Below are 11,415 nucleotides of genomic sequence, written 5' to 3'. Positions count from 1 at the left end.
TGATGTGGCTGCACCTTGAGAGTGTAACTAATCAATTCCCTATTGACGAACATTTGGGTTTCTTCTAATCTCTGATTTTTGTAAATAAGGCTGCAATGAATGTTCTGTACACATTTGTCCAATTAAGCAGGTATTTCTGCAGGATAGGTTTGTAGTAGTATAATTCCTGAATCAGAGCTTGTGTGCATTAAAAGAGATGTCATCAAATTGCTTTCTCTAAAGCTTGTACCTATTTATCTACTACCAGCAATGCATGAAAGTATCTTCTTCTAATCTGGTGAATTCTCACTCCAAAATTGCAGGATGCAAAAGCCTGCACTCCACTCTGCGCAGTGGATCCTCAAAATTACCCGAGTTGTCCCTGTGCTCTTCGATCACTTTCTCCTTAGCTTTTCCTTTATTTTAACATTTTAAAACATTTCTGTTGTGAATAGCATACATACTACAAGTTAAGAAAAACTTACATTTATAGCCTAAGGAATAATAATACACTAAAGCCCAAGCATCTATCATGTGGGTACAGAAAGAGGACACTATCAGGGCCTTCAAAAGCCCCAGTGTGCTTCTGCCTTCCCTGACCCTTTAATAAACATCACCTGAACCTTTGTTGGAACCATTCTTTTCCTTAGAGTTTGCACATAAGTTTGTGTGGAGGATTTGTACTGAGTCAGCATGATACGATAGAATGGTGAGTCCCCCAAATTCTCTTCCTTTCACATTTCCAGATCAGTGGGGGGCCAGAAGGGACCTTGTATGTGAGATCTGGAAGGGGGAAATGGAGCAGCAGTTTCATTCTGCTTCAGCTCAGGAAGGTCAGCGCAAGGCGCCAGACACCTTTATGGGTGTGTGCTTGGGTGGGAAAGAGAGAGAGGGAGGAACACTCAAAGTGGGTGCTGCTGGCTGAGCTGGGAGAGCTCTCTGCCTTCCTGCTACCTGATCAGGGGGATTTGGTGAACTTACTCAACCCTCTGCACCTTCTAGCTGAGTCCCATCCCTGACACTCCTGACTACTGCTTCAACCAAGGACATGAGACGCCCTAAAGCATCCCAGAACACATTTCTTTCCATGATGCGTGGTCTACAGCAGGAAGCTTGGGTTGTGGGCAAGGGGATGGCAAGACTGGGCTCCATCTCTATTCCATCCTTCTCTCTACGACACAACAAATAACAAAGAGATTTACTTCTTGTAAAGACTCTCACCCAAGACCTCTGCTCACTCTTGCCCCACTTCTCTGTAGCAGTTTGGAAGCTTTTGGTTGGAAGAAACAAAATAAACACACAAACGTGGTTTAAGCAATGAAAGACATTTAACGATCTCATTTAGCAAGAAATTCCAGCCTTGTTTCTTTGGCAAACGTACCTTTGAGGACCAAGGTATTTTCTTTTTAACTGAGGTAAAATATACATAAAATTTTATCATTTTAGACATTAAGTGTACATTTCAGTGGCATTAAGTACTCAGACACTATCACTACTGTTTATCTTTACAACTTTTTCAACATCCCAAACATAAACCCTGTGCCCATTAAACCATCACTCCCCACACTCTCCTCCCCTCAGTCCCTGGTAATCACTATTCTACTTTCTGTCTCTGTGAATTTGTTCACTCTCAGTACCTCATGTAAGTGGAATCATAAACTATTTAGCTGTTTATGTCTGGCTTATTTCACTTAACATAACATTTTCAAGGTTCGTCCATGTTGTAACATGTATGAGTACTTCATTCCTCTTTCAGGCTGAAGGATACTTCATTATGTACATATCACATTTTGTTTAGCCATTCATTCATTCATTGATGAACATTTGGGTTGTTTTTGCCTTTTGGGTCTTGTGAATAAGCTGCTATGAACATTGGTGGACAAATATGGGTTCAAGTCCCTGCTTTCACTCCTTGTGGGTCAATTACTAGAAGTGGAATTGCGGGATCATGTGATAATTCTATGTCCGATGTTTAGAGGAAAGCTGCCATACTGTCTTCCACAGTGGCCACACCATTTTACATTCCCACCCTCAATGCTCAAGAGTCCCAGTTTCTCTACATCTTTGTGGACACTTTCTATTTTATGATTTTGTTTCTTCTGATACTAGCCATCCTAATGAGTATGCAGAGCTGTCTCACTGGAGTGTAGATTTTCACTTCTTAGAATACAGAGTGCCTTGGACTCAGGGGCGGGATGGACAGAGCTCCAGCAAGTGACGTAGTAATTATGGCAAGAGGTGAGGCACCAGGGCAGGCTTTCTAAACCATGCAAGAGAAACTAGTAAGAACGTGGCCTCCTCTGCTTCCTGGGACCACAATGGGGGCTGCACTGGCACTGAGACCAAGAAGAACCAGTGAACATGAGGCTTGGAATGTGACTGTGAAGAGAAGGGAGGAACCCCACGGGGCTGCACTTAGGCAGGACGTCTTAGAGAGTAGTGGAAGTGTGCCCTGAAGAAGAGCCAACAAAGGAAGGCCTGCTGTTTTTGGGCAGGGAGTCCTTGCTGATCAAGCCATGTGTGGCTAGAATCTTGAGGAGTCCATGGCGAAACTCTGGCCAATGAAGGCATAGATGAGGGGGTTGAGGCAGCTGTCAAGGATGCCCAGAATCTCGGTGGCATCCAGGGCCTGGTCGATGTCATTGCGGCACTGACAGTTCTCCTTGATCCTCTGGGTTCTCATGAGGGTGTCTGCCAGCAGGACCAGGTGGTAGGGCAGCCAGCAGAGCAGGAAGATGAGGACAACAGCAAAGATGACCCGCATGGCCCGGTGCTTCTGCCCCGTGTGGGCCTTAAACAGCGTGCGCAGGGCGAATCCATAGCAGAACAGCATGACCAGTAGTGGCACCATGAAGCCGAAGGTCTGGGGCAGGATCCGTAACAGCATCCGCCAGTTTGCTGTATGGTTGCCCATGTCCTCATAGCAGACTGGTCTAACATAGGGTGGTCCTTCAGAAAAGTGAGATGGGTAGGGCCACTAACAGGAATAGGGTCCACGTACCCAGACATGTGAACTTGACCAAGTGGTGCCGCTGGGTCAGTGTGTGGGGCGCATGGATAATGGCCAGGTAACAGTCCATGCTGCAGCAGGCCAGTAGTAGAATACCACTGTAGAAGTTGACTTCCTTCAGGAGATAGACCACCTGGCACAGATTGTGCCAAACATCCAGCCATTCATCTTGGAGCTGAGATGGGCAATGTCAGGGAAAAGAACAGGTCGACCAAGGCCAGGTTCAGCAGGTAGACATCAGCGACAGAGTGGCTGACTCAGCTGAATAAGATAACCAGCATCAGCAGGGAGTTTCACATCAGATTCAGTAGAAACATCAGGGCGTAGATGATGACCAAAACATAATTGATCTCTAGGGATTCTGACCAACATGGGGCAGAATCTAGTAGAAAAGGGGTCGGGTCAAGGCTGTAACTGTAATTACTAAATTCTCCACTGAAGATGTCTTCCCACATGTAATTTTCCCAGCTAAAATTTTCCATTTTTGAGGTAAACTTATTTTCTGGCCTATAGAAGACAGAAGAGGATTATTGCACAATAAACCCTACCCAGATTATTGCCCATCCACCCAAGAACCTGGGATAGGATTCTTTGTGTTGGTTTGTATATTACATGGAAGTAATTTTCACCTCTAATTTGTATATGGCAGGTAGTCTAAAGTTTTGAGACAATGTTAGTGATAAATGCCACAGTTTATCAAAAGACTTCCGTACTGGTTCCCTTCCATGCTGGACACGTATTCTTAGCATTTCCCGTGACATCACAGTCTCCCAAAACTTTGTAGAACATTCCCTGTGGATAATAATTACAGAACACTCAATCCTACTTGGATCCCTCAGGGGTGAGCACCTTCAGCTGTCGAGGCTGGATTTAATGTTCAGAAACATGAGATGCCACTCAGTTCTTAATCAGGGGACCAAGCAGCCACTCCAATGGGGTTGTACCCTCAAAAAAGATCAAGGTTTGACTATAAAGGTGAGGGATGAATCTCTTTGTGCATCCTTCTGAAAGTTATTTTGAAAGAAGTATTCCAGAAAATGGTTTGAACAGTAGCCTGGAGTTTTGGAAGGCTCGAGCTAGAACAGTCTTCAGTTAATTAGTAAGGCCTAGTGTTTCTCTTTTGGGTAAAAGGAGGCCTGCTCCGGGAATGTGTGTGTAGTTTGGAAAAGTATACTAAAAATGATAAGCGGCCAGGCACGGTGGCTCATATCTATAATCCCAGCACTCTGGGAGCCCGAGGCAGGCGGATTGCCTGAGGTCAGGAGCTCGTGACAAGCCTGGGCCATACAGTGAAACCCAGTCTCTACTAAACTACAAAAAAATGAGCTGGGTGTGGCGGCGTTCACCTCTAGTCCCAGCTACCTGAGAAGCTGAGGCAGGAGAACTGCTTGAACCCGGGAGGCAGGGGTTGCAGTGAGTCGAGATGGCACCGCTGCACTCCAGCCTGGGCGGAGAGCAAGACTCCGTCTCAAAAAAATAAAATGACACAAAATAAAAATAAATAAAAAATGATAAGCAAGTGCGCTGCCTGATTATTCCTGTGGGTGGAAACGTAACAGGTTATTTGGGGAGCTCTGAGCAGCCATGTGCCACCATGCAGGATGAGCAGACACAGCCAGTTCGCACCCCAATAAGAGGGAGGGGCGGCAGGAAGCAGAGAAGACAGGGGCTGCACTACCCTTGCTTGGTGGTTCTCCAGCCCTGCTGGGGCCCCTTCCTGTCCTACACGTGTGTGCCTCCATCCAGCCCTGACTCCCCTGTTCTCCTCATTCAGTCCATCTCTGCTGGCTCTGCTCTTGCTACAGAGGCAGCAGAGATCCTGCTCTGGGGAAGCCTGGGTGTAGAGGGTGGGCTGAAGCCATTCAAAAATGTTATCCCAGTTTCTCAAAGAAGAAGTCAACTAAAGCAATCCAGCTCTTTTCTGAACCACAAAACAGATTGCCCTCTGGCCACTGCCTTGGAGTAAGGGATGACCATCCTACTACCCACCATGTCTAAGTCCATAACCTATCTCCAAATGGAACCCAGTGTCAGAGAAAAACCAGGAAGTTAAAGGTCCAGGACCCACTTCACACTCACCAGGCTGGGCACACTCAGAAAAACACACCCAAGAACAATGTGGGTGAGGAAGTGGAAAGGTCAGAACTCTCCCACATTGCAGGTGGGAATGTAAGATGGTGCAGCTGCTTTGGAACACAGTTTAGCAGTTGCTCAAAAAAGTTAAACATAGAGTTACCACATGAACCAGCAAACCCCATCCTAGGTATGTACCCAAGAGAATTGAAAGCTATGCCCACACAAAAGCTCATGTTCATAGTGGCATGCTCCAGCCCTCAGGGATTAACCAGTAGGCAAGGGGCAGAGTGGGCCAAGAGGAATAGGAAGAACCTCAGAACCTTTGCAGGAAGCAGCTGGGGGCAGACCTGGTAGGCATTGAGTCATGGGTGTGAGGGAGGGGCACAGTGTGAGGGCAGAGCATCAGGCTCCCGGTTCCCCAAAACTAGCAGGGAGGTGGGGCCTCTGCAAGTGCTGTGTCAGACAAAATAAGCTCACCACGTCACACATCAGCCCATAAGGCAAGGTCCTTAGGAAGCTCTTCCTTCACCTGAGCCGAGCTTCCACCTCTGAAGCTCCTCTTCCTTCAACCAAACAAAAGTCTTTTCTGAGCCCTATTGATTCCTGCTCCTATCTGGGTAGAAACAGGAGCCCGAGGGTCCCCAAACTCCAAGGCTTCAGCCACAGCCCATCAGAGGCCAGAAGTTGGTCACAAAACAATAGTATCTTCCATGAACCCATAAGCACCCCACCCCAGCCCCGCTCTACCTGGTCACCAGCTTCGCTGTACTTATACTTTCTGGATACCGCCACCTCCCTGGGAAATTCTGTACTGGGACTTTGCGGAAAGTGAAGCATGAAGAAGTATGGGATAAGGGATGGGGAAGCAGAGCCAGAAGGGCTCAAGGCCAGGTGCCTGGAAGCAGAGGGCCCCAGGCTGCCTCCTCCACCACCAAGAACCCTCAGCTTCTCATCACAGTGCTGGCTCCCAGCCCTGGTGGTCAGCTGGACTGGCCAAGATCCCCCCAGCCTGGACCAGCCCACTTCTCTCCAACTCCCTTCCCTCCATGGGCAGCAGAGTCCAGGCCAACCTCAAGTTGGGTCTCCAGCGCTGATCCCATTCAGGGCTCTCCCACCCACCTCTCCATCTCAATCCACATCCTCCCTCACTCCCTCCCACAACCCTGGGCCAGAGGTGTCAGGCGGGGGTGCCCCAGCTATAGCAAGTGCTGAGGTCCAGGGAGAGCTGGAGTGGGGGAGATAGGAGTGGCCACCAGCTGGCAGGGGCAGGTGCAACTTGAGGCCAAGTCTGAGCCACCATGATCTTTACTCACCCCCAGCAGCTTCAGGAGGGGAAGAGAGGGTGCTCCCCCTACACCTTCCCCACTGCTGCCACGCTGAAGGGCCAACTGGGGCTTCCAGAGGAGAAGCCTTTGTGCCCAAAGACCCTGGCAATCTAGTTTCCAGGTCCTCCTCCTATTCCCATCCCACAACTGCCTGCCTCCCTGCCCTCCCCCTCCAGTTCCTCCCCACCTAGCACCCATCCTGTCCCCTATCCCCATCCCCTCCCCTGCAGGGAGCCCAGCCTGGGAGCACAGCAGCCTTCTCCGAGTCCCCCTTCATCACCCCAAATCCAGTTTCCTCTTCTAGACAGTGGCCAGCCTAAAACATCTGGGCAGGCAGTCGTAGCGCAAGTCCTGGATTGGGGGTTGGGGTACAGACACTGAGGTCAGCTCCATATGGATTTTCCAGCCTGGTGGAGAATCGTCTCATCTTTATGAGATGAGAGGGGCCATTTTCAATGTCATCCCACTCCTTCTCACCCACACCCAAGCTATCTCCTTGTCCAGTCCTTTCTCCAAAATTAGTCGTGGCCCCACTCAGCACTCTCCCTGGCCCACTGCAGGCAGGGCATCAGCGTCAGAGGAGAGGAGGGGTGGGAGGAGAGGGAGGCGCAGAGGGGAGGCAGCTACAGTCTGTTCATTAACCACCTTGACTGGCCATTTCTGCCCAGAGTGGTGAAGAAGGAATAAGGACTTGTGGCTGGGGAGGGCGGAGGGGGCACTCCTGCCAGGCTATGCCCAAGGGCAAGGGAGCAGGGCCCACGCTTTAGAGTGGAGATGGAGACAGTGCTTTGAACCCTAACCTTACCAGGCCTGCCAGCCCCACTCACTCACTCACCTTTCCTGTAGAGGAGCCACTGAATGAGGTGGGTGTCTGGGACAAGGGATTCCCAGGACAGGACTGGTGGCTGGTGATGCGAGCAGAGGCTGTGGTTGGCAAGAAGCTGGTTTCCCAGAAGAAGGCAGCGAGTGAGCCTGTGTCCAGGCAGGGCGTGGGGTGCAAGGAGCAGAGCTGGTCCCAGGGCCACTGCTGGGAGCAACTGAGCAGAGGGCTTTACTAGTGGGGTTCCCTCCCAGACCAGCCCAGGGGCGGGCCAGCAGTGCACCGCCTCCTTCCAGGAGACAGCCAGGAGTGGGCCCCTTCCACCAGCCATGGCCTCCTTTAACCCCTGCAGTGCCCTGCTGGCTGCACTCTAACCGGCTCTGGCCAGGCCGTGGCAGGGCGCAGACAGCTGGGCAGGAGATCACCAGGGAGTGCAGCTGCCCCTCCTTCAGCCACTGACCTAGCAGCCTCCCTGGGGACAGGAGGGGCAGGGCCAGAAGGCTTGGGGACAAAGTGGGTAGGGAAGGAGACAGGGAGGCATCAGGGCCTTGAGAAGACCAGGACCCCATACAAGAGACACAGGTGCAGAGAAATGTCCAAAGTGCTGCTAGGTGGGGAAGGATGGTTGCTGAGATGGTGATGATGATAATAATGATGATGATAATAACAGTAACAATATAACAACTGTCAACTTTTCTTTTTCTTTTCTTTTCTTTTCTTTTTTTTTTTTTTTTTTTTTTTTTGAGAAGGAATTTTTTTAAGAAGGAATCCAGCGCAGGCTGGAGCGCAGTGGTACAATCTCAGCTCACTGCAACCTCCACCTCCCAGGTTCAAGGGATTCTCCTGCCTCAGCCTCCCCAGTAGCTGGGATTACAGGCGCCCGCCACCACACCCAGCTAATTTTTGTATTTTTAGTAGAGACGGGGTATTGCCACGTTGGTCTCGAACTCCTGACCTCAGGTGATCCTCCCGCCTCAGTCTCCCAAACTGCTGGGATTACAGGTGTGAGCCACGGCACTCGGCCAACTGTCAGGTTTTCCTAGAGCACTCTGCTTTATGCTATTTCCAATTCATTTTGTGAATGCAGGCCAGGAATCTCACTTTTTTTATTTTAACTTTTTATTTTAAAATAATTGTGTGTTTATAGAAGAGATTTAATGGCGGTAGAGACAGTACAGGTCTCATATATCCTCCACCAGCTCTCCCTACCGGTAACATCTTACATTACGTGCCACATGTGTCCAAACTAGCTAATTTGCATTGCTGCAATGCTATTCAGAGGACTGTGAGCCCTATGAAAATGTCACCATATTCTGAAGTGTCTGTTTTCTGTTCCAGAACCCAATCCAGGATCTCACATGACATTGAATTGTCACGTCTTCACAATGTCTTTCAAAATGTGACAGATTGTCAGTGTCCTTGTTCTTTCACAAATACCACACTGTCTTGATTACTGTTGCTTTAATGGTAATTTCTAGACTCTGAGAGCTGAGGATACCAATACACCTGTGTGTTCAGTCAGTGGGAAGTTTGTACACCTTTCTGTATTTATGAAATATTTCAACACAGTAATGCAGACAAATGTCTGAAGCCGCCTTGTCAGTCACCGTCTCTGTGAGATGAGAGGGGTCATTTTCAACTTCCTCCCGTTCTTGATTATCTATGTACAAGCCATCTCCGCATCTGATTCTTTCTCCCAAGTTAGTCGTGGCCCCACTCAGCCCTCTCCCTGGCTCATAACATCTCTAACCCCAGCCACTGGCACCACTCCGCAGATGGCTGCCCCCACCTCCCAGGCTCCTTGCTTTGCCTTCCGCCCTCCCAATCCATATACACACAGCACACATGGGAGGGCTCCAGGAGAGCCAGGAGGAGGAATGGGGGCATGTAAGTAGCAGGACTGGCATTAGGAGTGCCCTGGCAGGCAGCCCAGATGTCTGGGTAGCCACTGAACCCTGGGTCATGAGGGGATCAGCACCCAGGAGATGTTTATCCACCCCAAGAACGAGGGTATCACCCCTCCTCTAGTGAGGGCCCAGGTGATGGGTGTAGGCTGCTCTTCCCTAAGGCCCTGAAGCGGAGTTGCTGCCTCAAGCAGCAGCAACCCCCACTGGAGCCAGAGTCAGGGCACAGCAGCTGGGATGGAGCTTGATCCCCATAGATAGAGGAGGGAGGGAGTCACAGGTGAGCTCCAGGCTCTCCCAAGAGGCCTCTCAGAAACCAGCTCATCTGATGCAGACAGACACTCATCCCCATCCCTGTCCCCGCCACTGTCACACAGCAGCAAACACATCCTCCCCTCCTTCTCCCCTTGATCATCCACCTCCAGAGCCCCGGCTCCTCCCTCCATCTCAGCCCCACTGCCTGTCCCTGTCCCTGCCCACCCTCACCTGGCCCAATAGGCACCCGCCCCATGTCAAAGGTGGCTGTGCGGGAGATGGGGAGGCAGGGACACGGGGTGAAGGAAGAAGACCCACCAGCAGTGAGTCCTGAGGTCACAGGGACCTGGAGAGGAGTTACCCATCCCTGGTGACCCCAAACACCTCCTCCTACTCTCCCTGGGAGAAACCAGCACCACACCTATATCAGGCCTAGTGGTTCCCTGGCAGACACCTCCTCCAGAACAGATACCTGCCTCCCAGCTCAGACCTGTCCCCACTGCCAGGTCAGCTCCCCACTTGCTAGTCTCCGAGACTTACCCAGCACAGAGAAGGCAGGGGTGAGAGGCCAGCTGTCCCCACCATCCGGGGGCAGTTCCTGCTCCAGTGGCCCCCACCCTCCTAACTCCAGAGCCCTCTAAATCAAGGGATACCTCCAGAGCTGCCCCTTGGCCCAGCTCAAGGAAGATTAACCCTTTCCCTACCTTACCCCAGCACTCCAGGCCTGCCCCTCTTGGGTGGCTCCTAAACCAACCTCGCCCAAGCTATTTGCCTTTCTAGGAGTCAGGTCCTATATCACCCTTTTCCCAAGGGCACAAGGGACCCAATGGAGCCCTCCACCCAACTGGAGGACCCTTCACCCGGTCCTGGTCCTGCCTCCCCCTGGGTCCACCTACCTTGTAGCACTTCCCAAGCAGACTGGCACTGTCCTGGGCTGGCTGCTTACCTGTGTCAGGTGCCCTGGGCTCTGCCAACCACCAGCTCCTCACTCAGGGTGTCCTCCCTCACCCATTCCTGCAGCTCCTACCTGAAGCAGTAGCTGCCTTCTCTCTGTGCCAACTGAACACCATGGGCTCCCAGCACCCAGCCAGCACCCAGGCCTGGGGACTCCCTCATGGCAAGTGACAAAGGGAGACCGGAGGACAGGGGGTCAAAGGAGGGCAGAGGGCTGGAGGAGGACAGGGGGCTGGAGGAGGGCAGGGGACTGGAGGACGGCAGGGGGCTAGAGAAGGGCAGAGGACTGGAGGGAGGCAGGGGGCTGGAGGAGGGCAGGGGACTGGAGGAGGGCAGGGGACTGGAGGGAGGCAGGGGGCTGGAGGAGGGCAGGGGGCTGGAGGAGGGCAGGGGCAGGGACCCGGACAGGGCTTCAGACAGACTGAATTGGGAGGGCAAGAAAGAGGCCAAGGGTGCAAAGTGAGACGCAGGGAACAGAGAAAGGGAAGGAATGAGGGAAAGACAGGGACGGGAGACAGGGACGTGATACAGGAGACAGAGATGGGGGCTGCAGCCTCTGCATGAGGGATATAGGAACAGAGGAGAGGGCAGACAGGCTGGGGCATCCCTTGTGCTGGTTTTTAGATGCGGTTCTTGGGGTTTGTGAAAACAGCCATCCTCCCAGGCCTCTGCTCCTTTGCCCCAATACTAGCCCCTGGAGCAGCCCAGCCTGCAGAAACGAGGACCCGGCATGGAAAGATCCCAGCGTCAACAAGGCAGTGTACAGCCACGGGGCCCGTGAGGGGGCCAGCCCACCTGGGAAACCCGCCTGGCCCATTACTGGGCACAGGATCTCACTGGTGGTCTCACATCCATCCTTTTGGGAATGGGATCAGGACTGGGGGTCGGCACTGGTGACCAGCACTCACGGGGACCGCTCAGCTCAGTGAGGTGGAGAGAGGAAGGAGGAGCGTGGTGGGAACCTCGCCCTCCCCTCCCTACCCTGGAGCGCCGCCTCACAACCCAACCAAACAACACGGAAGAGACAACCACAGGAACAGCAGCTGCGGAGCTCCACGGCCTCCCTCTGCCCCCTGGTGGCGAGAAGGAAGA

The 11,415-nt window shown here is 52.0% G+C and overlaps 1 pseudogene; it reads right to left on the bottom strand.

Annotated features, from left to right (window-relative positions):
• Positions 1 to 1,299: 1,299 nt before the first annotated feature.
• Positions 1,300 to 7,556, bottom strand: LOC104660008 (annotated as a pseudogene).
• Between the last annotated feature and the right edge of the window lie 3,859 nt (positions 7,557 to 11,415).

This window comes from Rhinopithecus roxellana, chromosome 14, assembly GCF_007565055.1.
Source record: "Rhinopithecus roxellana isolate Shanxi Qingling chromosome 14, ASM756505v1, whole genome shotgun sequence".
Lineage (NCBI taxonomy): Eukaryota > Metazoa > Chordata > Mammalia > Primates > Cercopithecidae > Rhinopithecus > Rhinopithecus roxellana.
This window is presented reverse-complemented; position numbering and strand designations above follow the sequence as displayed.